Raw genomic sequence first — 17,514 nt, forward strand, 5'->3', positions numbered from 1 at the left:
TTGCATATAAAAAAATTTATGAAGAAAAAACATGTCTAAGCAAATCCTTGTTCTTTTTATTTCCTTTCTTAAAAATAAACTGCATTTACTAACTTCTTTATAAGGTCAGTATATATGTCCAAATAAAAAAAAGATACTACAACACTGCAAAATATAATACCATATTTTAAAATGCATATATGATTACACTTCAATTTAATCACTATCATTTATCCAATTCCTTGGGAAAGAAAATTTCAATGATTTGTTTCCCTCCCAAAGAATAAACAGTAAGAGTCTTAATATTTCTTAAGCTAATAGTCACATCCTAATACATATCTATCTGATTCAGGGGATTTTGTCAAACTCCTCCACAATTAAAGTTGCCTCTTTTCAAGATTTTCAGCCATGGCACAACACAGAACTCCTAAATCCACATTCTTTATAGACAAATGATTTTCTGTATTCCACAAGGACTCTACGTCTGTTCTATGTCACAGGACCTAGATCAGAAAAACAGATGAATTCTATTTCCAACACAGAAGCACTCTTGATGATTTTGGTCTCCTTTAATACTCTGACTTTACCCTTGAAATAAAAAAAAAAAACCACTATAAAGATGTTTCATCTATCATAGTGATGTTCCTGGTTGGCACCTTAACAATAATTCCTATACCTCCCCAACCACATTTTAGAATTTGACCAGAATTTTGCCATCAGAAGACAAGACTGATAAATATGCTTTACCCTTTATACTCCACAAATTCCAATTTTACAGAGATTAATATTACCCCACATATTTTTCTGATTAAAACAGAAAATAACACTTGCTTATATCAAAACACTACAAATTCACATCCATTAGGTAATCCTTTAATTGTGAAAATACTAATATGAAAGGCAATTTGTTAAGATTAGTAAACACTGTTGTTTTCTGAAATAGCATGTTAAATTAGTGCTGTAACTGTGAAATGGTATTAAACTTCCAGATACTAATGGAGCATGTAAATCAAATGTTTCCCATAAATGGAATGATAAAGTGATTTAGAATACATAGCCCTACATAGGGTAAAAGTATCTCTAAAATGAATTAAACATTGTCACCTAATCATGTCAAAAATATAAATATACAATTAGACAATTGCCTCCAAAGCCTGAGACATTTAAATGTATACTCATTCCACTATAAATGTAATATTCTGAAGCTGGTTACAATAATTGATCACAGCCAAATTAAGCATTTTTGAAAAAAAGCTACCACTAAACTTCAGGTTAATGAGAACTAAAAACAGAGAGTAACTAAATTTTGATTAGCCCTTTCAGTTATAATGCACTGTTTACTAGTTCTAAAATGGGCCCAATGAAACAACAAATAAAAGTATTTTCTTAGTTAACTATGGGCTATTTGGAATTAATCTATATATTTCGGGTAAGTTTTGTAGTGCATTCAATGAAATAATTTCTCTGACAAAGTTCTATTATCATCAATAAACATTTCTGGGTTCAGCTCTTTGTTCTACCAATACTAGCTTTCCAACCTGGAGCATGTTAAATTTTGGTTTCATCATCTGCAAATTATGAATAGCAATTTATATCTCAGAAATTATGTTTTCACTAGCAAGGATGTAAAATAATGGTACTTCAATAACAGTAAAATTTAAAAATACATTATTTTAAAGATCAAGTGAGGTATTTCCTGCAAATTACTTAGCAAAGTGCTGGGGAAACAACTGCACTGATAGGACGACAAATGCTAACAAAATTCACAAGGTCCCTGAAGCCACTGTCCACATTGGACGTTTGTTAAGATTAACTATTCTATAGTTAATAATGAGACAAATCACTAAGCAAATATAAGTCATAAGATTACAAAATTGGGGCCTCCCTTGGTGGTGCAGCGGTTGAGAGCTGGGCTGCGAAGCTGCCCGCAGCCTCTGCAGCACTGGTTCCAGCCCAGGCCACGGGGCGAGGGTCCCACATGGCGCCACAGACCTCTCCTGCCACCCCCGCTGCTCCCCTCAGCAGTGTGCTTCATCGGTCTGCCTGTTCTGTTCCCCGCTCTGGCTCAGGTGAATTCTCTCACCCTCCTGCGCTTCTGACTGTACCCAGCACTTGTATAAATAAATAAATCTTTTTAAAATTTTTTTTAAAAATTACAAAATTGTACATGTATGTTACATAAAATATTTTTTGCATATTTTCAATGCAATTAATCTCAAAGGAAATTCTTCAAAGAAACTATAGACTCATTTAACAATGGCAAAAATGAACTTCAGTCATTATATATTTTATGTGGCATAATGTAAACAATTATCATTTATAAAATTCCAAGTAGCTTATATATACTTGAAAACTCTGATTTTCATATATACTTGAAAACTCTGAATGTATATTTCAGACAAAAATGTAACTTCATTTAACAATGGAGTCCCAAGGTATCAAATATCAGCCACAGCAGAATAAGGTCATATTAGAGGAGAAAGACATTTTACCTGTATATCCCTAAAAAGTGGAATAAACTTGTGAATGCTCAGTTGATTGATCTGGCCCTTGTATGACATTTTACAACCAAAAATTAAAAAAAATAAAATCTTTACAGACTTAAACTTTAGTGAAAATAAATGAAGATTATGGGGAAAAAGTTGATTTAGATGAAAAGTAAAGACATCCTAAGGAAAACTCCTTGTAAGTAGTATTTCATTTGCAAAAGTAAGACAAGTAGAAGGCTAGGGCAGGGGACAAAAAAGAAATCAAAACCAAAGTACTCAAATAGCTTCTATGAGGGACTTTAATATTGCAACAAAACCAAAGAAAGAAAGAAACTCAGAAAAGTCATACACATTGATATTCAGGCTACCAGGAAAAATATGATTTCAAACATTTTTTTAAAGGCAGTTTTGTAGGCCTATTGATTCCTTTTGCACATTTCAAGGTAAAGTAGTTACTTTGTAGTTAACTCAATAATATAAGAAAGATCTCTCAGGAATCTGGATTTAACAAGAACCCCCATTATTTCTGAAAGAAAACCTAAAGACAAGTTACAGCTCAAAACTGGAAGAAATGATATGCAAGTACAGGTGCTTAACACACAATCTACTTATGCAATAATCCCATTTTTCTTCCAAAGCATAAGTCAATAAATCTTTCCTACTGCACTATAAATTCCAAGGTCATGGACAAAGATGTTTATTAGTATAATTACAATGTAGAAATAATACCATTAAGCCTTCAGCTCCAAGTTTCATAAGTTAATAGAAATAGAAGATTAAGAAAGTATCAAGTGTGGTTTTAATTCTTAGACACTAAAAATATTCCTAGTGTAGCTGTCTTCTTTCACATGATCAAACTTTTAGTTTCATTTTCATGTGATCTTTGAAGTTGCTAACATTTTTAAAAGTAATTGTAAGGTACAGTTTTGTGATCATAAAAATTAAGATATGACCTTAAGAAAAGGGGGGGGGGAAGCAAAAATGGCTAAGTGGCTACAAGGAATTCATTTATAATATAATGAATCGCTCAACTTTAAAGATATTCTTCAATGGTCTCCATGTTTAATTTCTAAACACTTAAGATTCTCCACAATTCTCAAACAGTCTTTGAAATCTCTCTCTGTAGAACTCAAATATGCACAATACGAATAGGCTCTTCATTGACCTCCAGTCTCCAATGGCCAATGGCCTCACTTTTTACTCCCAATAATAAGCAGAAAATCAGTATTTCAGAGAAAAAAAAGTCTGACATTTTGACCAAAAGACTTTAGATGTATGCTTCCACATGAGAAAAAGAATTGCATTAAATGAGAATATGTACTTCTCTATGTCAAAACTTTCTATTATGATGATCTTTTTTTATTGTTAGAATGAACTGAAAAGGCCAGGCAGGTGTTTGGGGATTTATTTGTTTGGTTTGGTGGAAATCCCTTTTTTAATATGCTTTCTTTCTATTAAGCAACAAACAGAAGTATACAGAACCTAGAAAATAATATCCCTGCTTTCTTTTATCACTGGAAGAATACATGAATTATAATACTATACAGGCTGTTCATGTACTCTTTGGTAATAGCATATCTGAAACATTTAGAGCTAAGGTAAATCTCAACAGGTTATCTAGATATGGTAGGGTTTTCCTGTTTTCTCAGAACAATTTATAAATTAAGACACTTTCTTGTAAGAATATTTAGTATAAAATATTCATTTAATGCCTTAGTCATTTATGAAAATATAAGAAACTGACCCAGGGAGCATTCCAACCAGGAATTTTCTGGGTACTCTCGGTTGTTTCACTGCTTGAGGAACACTGACTTAGTGACATCTCAACAGGTCTATAGAAACACCAAAGCTCTGCAGAGACTAGAACTGGAACGACCAAGCACACCCACAGATAAATTTTATTGTCCTTAACAATCTCCACAGGCTTCCCAATCTTACTCATTCAGTAGTGACCTTCCTTTGATATTTGCTACCATTATGACATACAGTTTTAACATAGTTCTTGAATACAGTTTACACATAGTTTTAACATATATAAACATGCAAGTCTTCCATGGTATATTCTGCAATCTTCTCGTTAAAGAGAAAACACATGATTAGCAGACTTCCAGCAAAACGCGTTTTAGATGCCCTATTCTTTAAACGTAGTTAACGAACTTTCATGGTTCTCTGTTTATTTAGTCTCAGATCTTCAGATCTTTCCTCTCTTCCCTCTCTCTCCCTTCCTTTCTTCTCATTGTCTCACATCTTTATGCTTTTTTTCGGATCATGGCTTTCAATTCAGAAATTCCTACTTTCTTTTTTTTAATTTCTTTTTTTTTATTTTATATATGTTTACATCATTTTTCATTTTTGCACAATGTATGCATTTTTATCTTGGCTATATTCCCCATACAATTCCCACCCCCTTTATTTTGATCCCAATCCCTCCTTCTCACCCCCCATCCCCGTAGCGTGTTTTTGGTTTATAGTTGCTTGTTGATTTTGATTTTTACTTTATTATAATTAGCTTTTTTCCTATGTCTTATTTAGGCTTATAGCAGCACTATTTACAATAGCTAAGCTATGGAAACAACCCAAATGCCCAAAAATAGATGACTGGATCAAGATGTGGTACATGTGCACAATGGAATATTACTCAACAATCAAAAAAGATAAACTCATGCAATTTGTAGCAACATGGATGGAGCTCGAAGGGATCATGCTCAGTGAAATAAGCCAGAAAGAAAAATAAAAATACCGGATGGTCTCACTCACAAAAACTCCTATTTTCTTAAAAGTTCACTTGACTATAATCTTCCTTTAGGTTATCAGGTGTCATCTTTTCTTTCTGTCTTTGTTAATTCCTCAAAAGTAAAAAATCTATTTCTACTCTTCTCATGTGCCATCCACATACCAGATATAATAGAAGAATAGGGATTTTCAAGTCAGAAGATCTAAATACAAACTCATACTTTAGTATTTACTAGCTAAGGAAACTTGGTTAAAAATACAAACTCCTATTTAATTGTTTTCTAAGAAAACTTAGTTAATTACTAATATCTCTGGATTTTATTTTCCTCACTTGTGAAAAAAAGGAAATTATACTGCCTACATCACAAGTTTCTGTAGAGATTTAATGTGATAATATATATGAAACATGTAGCAGAGAGCCAAATTTAGTTAAGCACACACACACAAAAAAAATGCTTGCTACTCTTTGCCATGCAAAATCCGTCCTCTCATTCTAGCATTCTTCAAGCTAAGACAGAACTCAACATGGTAGTATTCAGGGTCCAGCTTCTTCTATGTGACCATAAAGAAGGAGAAAATTTACTTTATGAAAGGCAGAAACAGCTGACAAATGAGGCACATCAGAGAAAACATCAGCCTAGGTCTCTAGGATAAATGGAAGACAGGTACAGAAAAGAGGAGTGAAGCTCTGTAACATATAAGAGGTTCAAGACATGAAAATACACAATACAAGGTACAAAACAAAGCAAGAGGAAGTCATGGTGCTGAAGGCAAAAATTACTTGGAAGATTACACTTAGAATGACCAACCACACCCACACGCCCCATCCTCCAACCACACAGAACCCACTTTAAACAGACATCTACATACAAGGAGTGGAGAAAATGAATTTCATAAAACAAAACCAAACAAAATTTGGATTTGGGGCCTCCCTGGTGGCACAGGGTTTAGGCACAGCACTATGAAGCTCTCCGCAGCTTCTGCAGCATAAGTTAGATCCCCAGCCAGCCAGGGAGCTGCCCACATGGAAGAAAATTAAAAACAGGAGGAAATGAGATTGAATTTTGAATCAACTATTGAATATTATTTCATAAAGTAAAAATGTTAATCTTCCTGAGGCTTAGCATATACCTCATCTTAGTGCTATCTTGCCACCATTACTGACTGAACTTCAAGGCTAAATTACAAAGACTCACTTGAAGAAAAAGAGAGCACTGAAAAGCTAAATAACTGCAGATTCTAGAATTGTTCCAATTTTCATATCTAGACATACTAGCCAGTTTCTCTTTCTTTTAAATCTTGCAATAAAATAAAATAAAACATTCCAAACTTTTTTTTTAAAGATTTATTTATTTATTTATACAAGCACTGGGTACAGTCAGAAGCGCGGGAGGCTGAGAGAATTCACCAGAGCCAGAGTGGGGAGCAGAACAGGCAGAAGGACCGAAGTACACTGCTGAGAGGAGCAGCAGGTGGCAGGAGAGGTCTGCGCGCCATGTGGGACCCTCCTCCAGTGGCCGGGGAGCAGCTGGGGATCGAACTGGCGCTGCAGAGGCTGCAGGCAGCTTCGCAACCAGCGCAACCCAGCACTCAACCGCTGCGCCACCGGGGAGGCCCAAAACATTCCAAACTTTGAGAGAAACTGCTGTACCAGAAATAGAGAAGGCTATGAAGTTGGGAAGATCATAGTTCAAATTCTGACTCCACAACCTACAAATATGTGACTTGAAGCAAATTTAGTAATTCTAGTCTGTTTAATTCATAACATACTTATAATTTATATTTTCTTTATTATATATTTCCAGGTAATTGTGAGAACTACAGAGAATATATACAAAGCATTTAGTCTATAGTGGTTATATTATAACATGATTCAAAATCTTCGTAAGAATCCACAGGCATGATAGCCACATCCCACTCTGCCTATAACATCCAAAAAATATTTTCTGAAAAAGCAAGTACAATTGATCTACTGACTCACTGCTTGGTCTCATCTGTTCCTTGCCTGTACTTACAGGTATACATTATATGATTTTTTAAGGCAGGAGACTATGGCAATATGAATTCTGCAAGAACAAGGTAAATCCATAGGTTCTCTTTTCAATAGTGTGAACTAAAAAAAGTATTCTCATCTGAGATTCAGTCATACATGGAGAATAAAGTAAAGCTGGGGTGATTCTCTTTCTATCCTCCTTCTACGCCAGGAAAAGGAAGATTTGTGAGAGACAAAGCAGGAGAAAAGTAAATTCTTTCCATCCCTTTATTTTTTTCCATCTCTTTAATATTTCTTTTCTAAGTACAGTAAATGTATCACCACCATCTAAGTCTGAAAATCCAAGCAAAAACACTCTAACAGCTAACTGGCTAAAGTCTCAAAGCCAACTAGGTAATTCCTATCTCATAGCAGTACTGTGAGCTATGTTGGGGTTCAGAAAATGGTTTAACCAATAGAGGCTATCAAAGCAAATTAAAAAGGACCATTCTAATAAAAGTGTGATGATGAGTCTAGGGATAGACAACAGTACAGAATTAGTAAGAAAGATATCAAATTATAAGCAGATGTTTGTTTCTTAAAAGAATTTACATGATAGAAATTAAGTAGGATGCCTGCCTCAGCTTTGCTCTGCTCAACTATTTTAATGAAATGTTCAATTACCAAAAAAAAATTGTGAAATTTGTAATTCTAATCTAGATCTTAGCTAAAGCACAGGCTTTGTAAATTCAAACCGTTTTAAGATCATGTGAATCAAAGTACTTGCCACCACCTGGGGGCAGTATACCATTAACTGTTGGAAACAACCTACGGGCAAAGAGCCAATAGAAGACTAAATATGCAAATGACAAAGACCACACCCAAAATAAATCATAGACTAGGTTTCTTTCAAGATATATACCTACATACACATATAATTAATGTATCATGTGTAGTTATATATTTACATATAAAATTAACATGCCAGGAGAAACCTATGATGATATATAAAATTATATCATAATATTGTATTCACATATTATAAACATATAATTAAATACATGTGATTTACTTATTAAAATATGTAACTGTATAGTATGTATATATGTGCATATGAATGTGTTCTGGGTATAAATATATGTGAACATATAGATATGAAGTTGATTGAAAACTGAAGTCAATATTTCATAGTTCATTTAATAAGATGAGAATTTTAAAAATAAATTGCACAATTTTTTCTAGCAAAGCTCAAGAAAGAATTTTTCTCTACTATGTAGCCTAATTCAAAATATGATTAAGTGGCCTGATAAGAAGAAATCAGATTTATTGCTGTTGAGTTTTCACTAAGTAGGCAACATGACAGGTAGCAGGAAAAATGACATTTTTAAGTCTAGAAGTAATATTGTCTGCTCTAAAACTAACCTAAGAGTGAATCTGTCAAAAGGAAAATAAATGTTATATGTCATGAAAACATTATTATGATACTCTAAGAAAATAAATAGCACTTATCAATTTTCTCTTTTAATTTAGTATGGAGCATTTTATTTTTCTTAGCTATAAGATATGAAGATTTCCTGCTGTGCCAAATTAATATTATAATTCTTCAACAGTAACGCTTTACAGAGTAACATCTTTTAACTAAAGTTATTAAGGGCCCAGTAAGCACTATTAACAAATGGATTTAAGTTCTATCTAAAGCAACTTCAAATTCTGCATATTGTCAAATTCTTGGTAATTATTCATGTTTTTCCATCTGTACAATATAAGAAATAATACTTATCTTGTAATAAATTACTGTTAAATAAAATAATATTAAATACCTAAAACAGAGTATATCTCCATAAATATTAGTTATTCATTGCCTGCTCTAAAACTAACTGGAGAATGTTTGTAAGAATATCATTTTTAAAACATTACAAATAGTAAGCTCACATAAAATTATTTGAACAAAAAATTTTTTGTTAGGAAAAATTTTCTATTCCATTATCCGCCATTCAAAACAAAACAAAATGCTTTCCCTTAATTTGTCAGACTGACAAAGGTTCTTGGCTTTTGATTTGTTGTTATTGATGTTTTAATAACACCTAGTGATACCCAATGCAGATGAGAATGAAGTCAAGCAAGTGTTCTCACACCCTTTCAGCTGTATATACCAAATGTAAACACCAGATCTGAAAAAATAAAATAAAATATTCACAGTTTTAATCATACACACACACACACACTTTCTCACTTTAAAGTATCAATGTCTTTTGACCCAATAAATCTGTTTCTTCAGATCTATAATAAGAATATAATCAGCTTTGAAGTCAGACTCAATTATAAGATGTTTCTTAGTTTTAATAGCAAAAACTACACAATTTGAATATCCAATAACATGGAAGTAGTTAAATGCATTTCAGCACATTTATAAACTGTAATATTATATGGTTCATTTAAAAATAAGGTTTTTTAAATAATGTTAATTGCTCGATAAACGCCAATCCCATTCACCCAGTCGTTGAGGATCATCCTGCATTCACCTCTTTCACACTTTATACCAAATCTATTAGAAATTCTGGATGTTTACCTTCAAAATGCTGACATATCTAAAATCTTTCCACACTTTACCCCTACACAATTCTAAGTGACTATCATATGTGTTCTAGATTATACTGTTCATCTCTATTTGGTCTCTCTGTTTCCATTTTTGCATTCCCAACAGTCTATATTCAAATAGATTCTTGAATGATGTGAATGGAGCAATAACACTCTGCCCAAAAAAACAGGATACAAAACTATATATAGATCTTCCTTAAATTATGATAGGGTTTTTGTCCCAATAAACCCCAATGTAAATTAGAAACATTGTAAGTAAAAACATAATTAATTCAGCTAACCTACTAAATATCACAGTTTAGCTAACCTACCTTAAATAGCACACTTACTACATTAGCTTACAAAATCTCTAACAAAACCTTTTTTATAATAAAATGTTAAATGTCTCATATTTATGGAATGTTGTATCATATTTATTGAGCGGCAATATGGGTTCTGATCATAGTACATAGTTGAAAAAGCACTACCCTAAAGTAGAAAAAAATCATTAAGTCAAATCATCATAAATCAGTGACTATCAGTACAGCATACTTTCAGTACTATTTGCAAAAAAATATTTTAAAACACTATACATAGATGATAATGGAATTATATAGTTATCTTTATTTTTGTGTTTTCAAATTTTGCTTACTGTGAGCAAACTTTCAGTATTATTTTCATACTTTCAGTATTATTTGCAAAAAATATTTTAAAACACTATACATAGATGATAATGGAATTATATCAATATCTTTATTTTTGTGTTTTCAAATTTTGCTTACTGTGAGCATATTTAATCAGAAAAAAAGATCATATTTGTAAAAAATTATACAAATTTGAATTGCATTATTCAAAATATTTAAAGTACTATTTAAGCTATGATCAAACCAAAGGTTAGTAATCAATTAAGAAGCATAAAAATCTCAAATTACTTCTCACTGAGGACACATCAGACATGGAAAAGGACATTTTTAAATTATGTATCAGAATATAAAGAAACAAAAACAAGGGAACAGAAAAAAACTAAATGAAAAAAACCTAGAAATTAGACTGTAGAAATGAAGTTACCAGAGGGACAGAGTGGGGAATGAGGAGCAAATGGGGAAGAGGACCCAAAGGGCCAAAGTAGACGATCATGGGTACTTTGGTGGTGGACAAAGTGTGATAACATATATCTGAAGAAAGGTGAACTTATACCCCAAAATCATATACAGTGCTGTAAACCAATGCTACCTCAGTAGAAAATAATATAATGTAAATAATAATAATAAAAAGAAAGAAAATAATATAATGCAAAAAATAAAATAAAATCACCTGGAAAAAAATTACATATCAGAACTGGCACTTGAACAAAAGGAATTTATGCGATAAGTTTAAACAGAAAAGGTATTTTTATTATTCCATATTTTTCTAAAGTTTATTCTAACAAAAATAGGGATAACATTTTATAAATCTTCCAGCATTTAACTTGAATCTTCTCTTGTAAACTGTTATTTTTAAAAAGTGACCTCAAAGCTGTTGCTTTCTTAGTTCTTTTTTCTCTGACCTTGAAATATAATTGACTACCCTATAAGTCTCAACGGTATAAGTCATTAAGTAGATAAAAAAATATATGGGATTAAAGTAAAAAATGATAAGACTTTTAAATTAAGTAATGACGTTAATAATCCTACTTTATGAAAATGGGTTATATGATAGATGTTAATTATTATTATAATCAGGGTTTATCTACTAAGAAATGTCTAAATTTTTTTAAGTAAATGAATTTGGGGGTTCTTTTGTCTAAAAGTTTACTGGAGAAAATTAGCTATTTATTCAATGTTATGTAAATAAGGAATTTAATTAGAACATTCACATTCTATACCCTCAAAATATGGCAAATAATTTTATTAGTAATATAAAAGTGAGAACGTTTTTAAATAGAAGACAGTAAATATTCATATAAAGTGACCGTTTGCCACAACTACAATGACTCCAAAATTACTTTGGAAATCATTTGAAATTTGAAAAACATAGTTTTTTCTCCTTATTTCTTCTACCCTATTCATAATCTGAATATAATGCAATTTTGAGAATGGAAAATAATAGAGGACAAAGCTCATCTTCTATTAAAATTGAGACATGAGCAAGGAAAAAAAAAAGCAATTGCAAGGTGAGGAATGACACATGTTTGAGCCCCTGTAATGCTGCTACAGCTTGATGGGATGAAAGACAAGACAGCAGAAATAAGAAGATGACAGAAAATGATGATGAAAAGGGTCATTATAAATAAGAACTGGATCAGATTTAAACAAAGGAACTATTTGGGAGACATGATGTTGAATCATTTTTTATTTACTATATGCCATTCTCTTTCAATAATGCTAATGTTTTTTTCACAGACAAAATAACAAAATTGTGAAGATTCTAAGAATTGAAGATTTTGTAATACAGTTGCAGAAGATCTTACGCATTGTTATATTAAGATGTAGGAAAAACCAGCTAAAATGTACAAATACCTCAGATGCTATCTTTTATTTAGAATCAGAACCCATTTGGGCGGTAGCAAGACAACTAGCTTTGGTATGATTTACAACTCCTTGGATTACATGAAGAAAAATGGACACAAACAAAGACTTGCAAGACATGGCACGTGGAATCCAAAAGTAGAATGAGCAAGTCAGAGGAACTGCAAATACCCGTTAGTGTTGCCACGGAGTAAAGGTTCTACACTGTGCAAATTTTTCACAAGAGGGTTAACAAACTGAAATCTTTTTTTGTGAAAATAAATAAAACAAATAAATAAAAAATAAAGTTGATGTCTAACTTTTCTCAGAAAAAAATATACAACTATAGATACAGCTTCATTGTAGTCCTAAATGATTTGATCTTTGTTAATGTCACACATAGCAGAAGGAGAGCAAAATAAAAAGAATGCTTTTAATAAAAGCAAAGTCATCTCAGAAAAGCCATTTTGTTATTCAGATTCTATGGTGTTTCCATTGTTTCCTAGGAATTCATAAATTACTATCATTTTCTAGCTGTTTATTTATAGGAGTCTAATTTACTCCTATAACCCCCCTCACCATATTGTCTACGGGACTACTATCTATTCTGTTTTTAACAGATTATTCAAATATCAAATTTACACTCAATCAAAGAAGTATGTCATCAAATTATAACTGGTAGGCTAACAGGAAGAAAACAATTCACTGTGGAAAAATGCAATTGATTTTTAGATGTGCCAAGTCCCTGGCGGATTCCCGCTACAGACACCAAAAAAATTGGGGCAATCAATGGACTATTTGAGATGCTCTGCTTGTTAATATTTCTGTTTAACTGACAGAATTCAATAACACTAGAAAAATTATCCCTTTCCAAAGGAATACCACAAGTACCAAGAGGTCATGGCATTCCCAAAGTCTTCCATTTATTGAAACTACAGATCACAGGTCCCTATACTAAAATTTAATTATCCTAACCATGCCTTATTTCATTTTATATACAAATGCAAACAGTGATTCTATTATTTGACTAAATTCAATTTAAAAAATATCATTGAGTTTAAGGTATGCACCAGAAGCAGATACTATGACCCTGTCAGGAATACACCCTCATTTTACCAGTCTATAATATTTTTAAACTTGAAATAAACCAAATGCACACCAGCAGATAAATAATTGAACAATGCCTTATTTTCTGTATAAAATTCTGTGTATCAATTAACATGATAAATGGATAGATCATTTAAAGCTTGTTTCAAGTTTAAAGAATATGTGGCTATGTTAATCCAGACTTATGGTTTCCTTGGCAACATAACTGCCTCAAAAAGTTGGTAGACAACATGTTTGCTTCCACTGACAATACAAGAAGATTCTTTGTTGGAGATTACCCTCACTATGGCTTCCCATGTATGCATGCAGGTACAGTGTGTGTACTTGAACTTAATGATGGTTACCTTAAGGTAACCTGAGATAACAAGTTAGAATAAGAAAGTCATAAACCTGATTTATTCTTTGTCATGGGGATTGAGTCATAATAGACCCTTATACTCCCCAAATTTCTAGATTCTCTCTCTCTCTTTCCTTTTAGTTATACTCACAAGCCAAATAATTCTTTCCTGAGTTTGTCTCTTTCTTATAATACCTTGTTCAAAGTAGGGTGCCAAAGCCAACACATTATCAACAATTCTTCAAACCACTTCCCCTAGTCTTTAATGATCACAGGTTTTCATTTCTTGTGATTTCTATTCACATCTTATTTCTTGAAACATTTAAAAACACTTGTTTTAAGTATCTTTAAAATATATTTCAACACGCAAGCATTCCTACCACCTGAGGTGCAAATTTTCTTATTTAGTGGACAATTCATTTCTTTGCATGGTTTGTAATATTGAACTTTTCAAAAAAGTACTTTCTAATTTCTTTGAGCTACTGAATATTCCCAAGTTTCTTTCTACAAGGTCACACTGGGTCTATAAGAGTTGGGCCATTTTGAAGTTAATGTCTCAGCTGAATAGTCCTAGGACATGTGATAGTATAAACTAAGATTCTGCATCCTTATGTGGAAGAATTCTGAGGTTTCAATCTCTTAGTGATTGTTTTCCTACTTTTTTTGTCCAGATTAGACATCAAATTCCTTGTAGCTTGTGGGTTCACTTGAATTTTTGTAGGTTCCATTTCAGAAAAGGGCAGTCCTTCCTAACTCCCAGCTTTTCTAGTCCACAGACTTACAGCCCTCATTTCCCTACTGATGTGATTATCAACTCTAGCTTCCAGCTTGACTTGCACACCCCAATGTGCCATTTAGGCTACAGGTCCTCTCATCAGTTGGTTTTGGATATTCTTTTATTTCCAGTATCTGAACATTTTGCTATTTTTGTATGAAGCTATCCTCTATGCTTCACAATTCACTTGTTATGTTTTATCTAGTTTGTACTCCAGGGCCTCCCTGGTGGCGCGGCGGTTGAGTGCTGGGCTGCAAAGCTGCCCGCAGCCTCTGCAGCACCGGTTCGATCCCTGGCCGGCGGGTGAGGGTCCCACATGTCGCGCAGACCTTTCCTGCCATGCCCGCTGCTCTCCTCAGCAGTGTATTTCCTCAGTCTGCCTGTTCAGCTCCCCACTCTGGTTCCGGTGAATTTTCTCACCCTCCCATGCTTCTGACTGTACCCAGTGCTTGTATAAATAAATAAATAAATCTTTAAAAAAAAATAGTTTGTACTCTATGTGACTGAAGTGATAAAGAAATTCCTTTCACATTAGCAAAATCTTGATACCAAAAAATCACAGTGACAGTATAAGAGAGATAAATTACAAGACAATCACAATTAAGAACAGAGATTTTAAAGTCCTAAGAGAAAATTAAAAAACTGAATGCAGCACTATATTTTCAAAAATCATCACAACCAAGTTGGGTTTATTTCAAAAATGCAAAGTTGGCTTAGCATTAGAATACTGAATGATCTAACTCAGGGGTCAGGAATCTTTAGAAAGGAAATACATTAGGTTTTATGTGCCACATGCAGTTTCTGTCACATATTCTTGTTTGTTTCTTTCTTTGTTTTTTATGATACTTTGCCTTGTAAAAACCAATCTTTTTTATTTTAACTCACAGGTCATATAAACACAGACCCTGCATCATAGTTTGTGAATTCCTGATATAATCAGCATGCTAAGAGAAAAAAATGTATAATTATCTAATAGAAGCATAAAACTGTATTTGATAATATTTAAAAATCTATTCATGATTTATTTTATTATGCATAATCTAGGAAGATAACTCCCTCAATCCAATAAGGACTATCAACTAAGATTTATAGCAAACTTCCTTCTTAATGGGAAATGTTAGAAAGATTCTCTTTAAGGTTGGGAACAAGATAGGGATGCCTCCTGTCTCCACTCCCTCTCAAGCTTATATCCCAGCCAGTGCAGTAAGGCAGGGGGCAAAAAATTAAAGAGTTAAGATTTGCTAAGGAGTTTGCAAATTGTTATTATAGAACAAATAATGTGATATCTATGTAAAAAACCCTAGAAATTACAAAAGTATTAGAACTGCCAAGAGAATTTAACAATGCGATTGAATATAAGATTAATATATCTGTCTATCAATGTGCCAGTTACATGGGGGTTCTGAGTATTAGCTCCTGCTGAAGGAACTAAATCAGGCATGCCTTCTTTCAGAAAAAAAATTTACATTAGCTTCTGTCTAGATAGTACTGGCCTGAGTTATCCCATTCAGATTATTGGGCAATTCCTTAACATGGGAATCTAAGATTCAAGGCTCTACATGCTGATGGAGACTGCAGTTTATTCTCTTACTTCCTGCACTAGCTTTTTTATTACCTCCAGGGTAAGCCGAGGATCTGTTCACAGTGCTGATTTTGATTTCCTCTCACTGGGTTTGTTAATGTTGTTGTTTGTTATGTTTTTGTCCTTGGAGATTTCCAGTATTCACTAGTATGCTGCAGTAATACAGGAAGTATCTTATTCAAAACCTAGCTATATTATAAAGGAAGGTCCTTCTGAGTATTACGTACAAAGTGTCATTTATAAAAACTATTACACACAACAAAATAAGTAAAAGCAAACCTCAAAAGGTTAACAGTGGTTGTTTCATTGTCATGAATAACTTGTTTTTTTTCTGTGTTCTCCATTTCTTCTGTTCATGATCTTATTTTGTTTTTACAAAGAACAGGAAGCAAAACTCCTTTTTTTAAAAAAGAAGTTATGCAAAGGACATTTTAAAAATAGATTTACTTTACTATTATGAAAAACACAAAAGAATGTTTACCAAGTATATACTTGCTTGTCAAGTCGTATCTTAATTAATTCACATAAAAATTCAATAACTTAAGTATCATTACTCTATTTTTGCAGAAGAGGAAACTGAGGCTCAGAAAGGCTAAGTAATTTGCTCAAGCAACAGAACTGGGATTTAAATTTGGGAATACTTGTTCCAAGACCAGTACTTTTCCACTGAACCATGTTGCCTCCCACAAGAGAGTATTTTCACATTACCACCTGCTAGTTCTAATTAAGAGATAGTAATTAAAGAATTCTCCACTCCTGACAACAATATTTAAGCAACTGGCATTTTAAAGGAATTAATATGAACAGCTTTTTATCTGCTGGAAGATACTATACCTAAATAAACTACAAGCTATTACAGAAATAAAAGACTCCAATATGACACAGTTACATGCTTTTTCAAAGCATGATTAATTACATTACCTACTAAGGGACATGAAGCATACAAACATTTTTCAATGACTAATATGACAAGTAACCAAAAACAATACAACTTAAAGTAATAGTAATATATTGATTAAATTAGCAAAAATATTTTAAATGTAATAGTGTGACTGGGCAAAAATTTGCATTCTCATATATTTTAGATACTGGGGTACAGGCCAGAGATGCAGGGGTGAGAGGATTCACCGGAACAGGCAGACTAACTGAAATACACTGCTGAGGGGAGCAGCGGGCGAGGCAGGAGAGGTATGCTGTGCCATGTGGGCAGCTCCCTGGCCTGCTGGGGGATCGAACTCATGCTATAGAGGCTGCAGATAGCTTCATAGTACTGTGCTTAACCCCTTGTGCCACCAGGGAGGCCCGCTCACATATTTTGGGAGAGAATGCAACTGGCAAAAATTTTCTGTTGGCTAGCTGATAATATTTACTATTTAAAAATATTTTGACAAATTTAAGTATGTTTTAAATGTCCTAAAAAATATAATTTTATATTATATTATAGTATTCTATTATAATGAAATATTATGTGTGAAAT

General features: G+C 32.9%; 1 protein-coding gene across 7 annotated transcripts in view; it reads right to left on the bottom strand.

The window, feature by feature from the left end:
* The window catches only part of CCDC171 (coiled-coil domain containing 171), a 255,246-nt gene that overhangs the window by 95,004 nt on the left and 142,728 nt on the right, over window positions 1–17,514 (bottom strand). The window lies entirely within an intron of this gene.

This window comes from Talpa occidentalis, unplaced genomic scaffold, assembly GCF_014898055.3.
Source record: "Talpa occidentalis isolate TD23 unplaced genomic scaffold, MPIMG_talOcc4v2.1 talOcc4.7, whole genome shotgun sequence".
Taxonomy (NCBI): domain Eukaryota; kingdom Metazoa; phylum Chordata; class Mammalia; order Eulipotyphla; family Talpidae; genus Talpa; species Talpa occidentalis.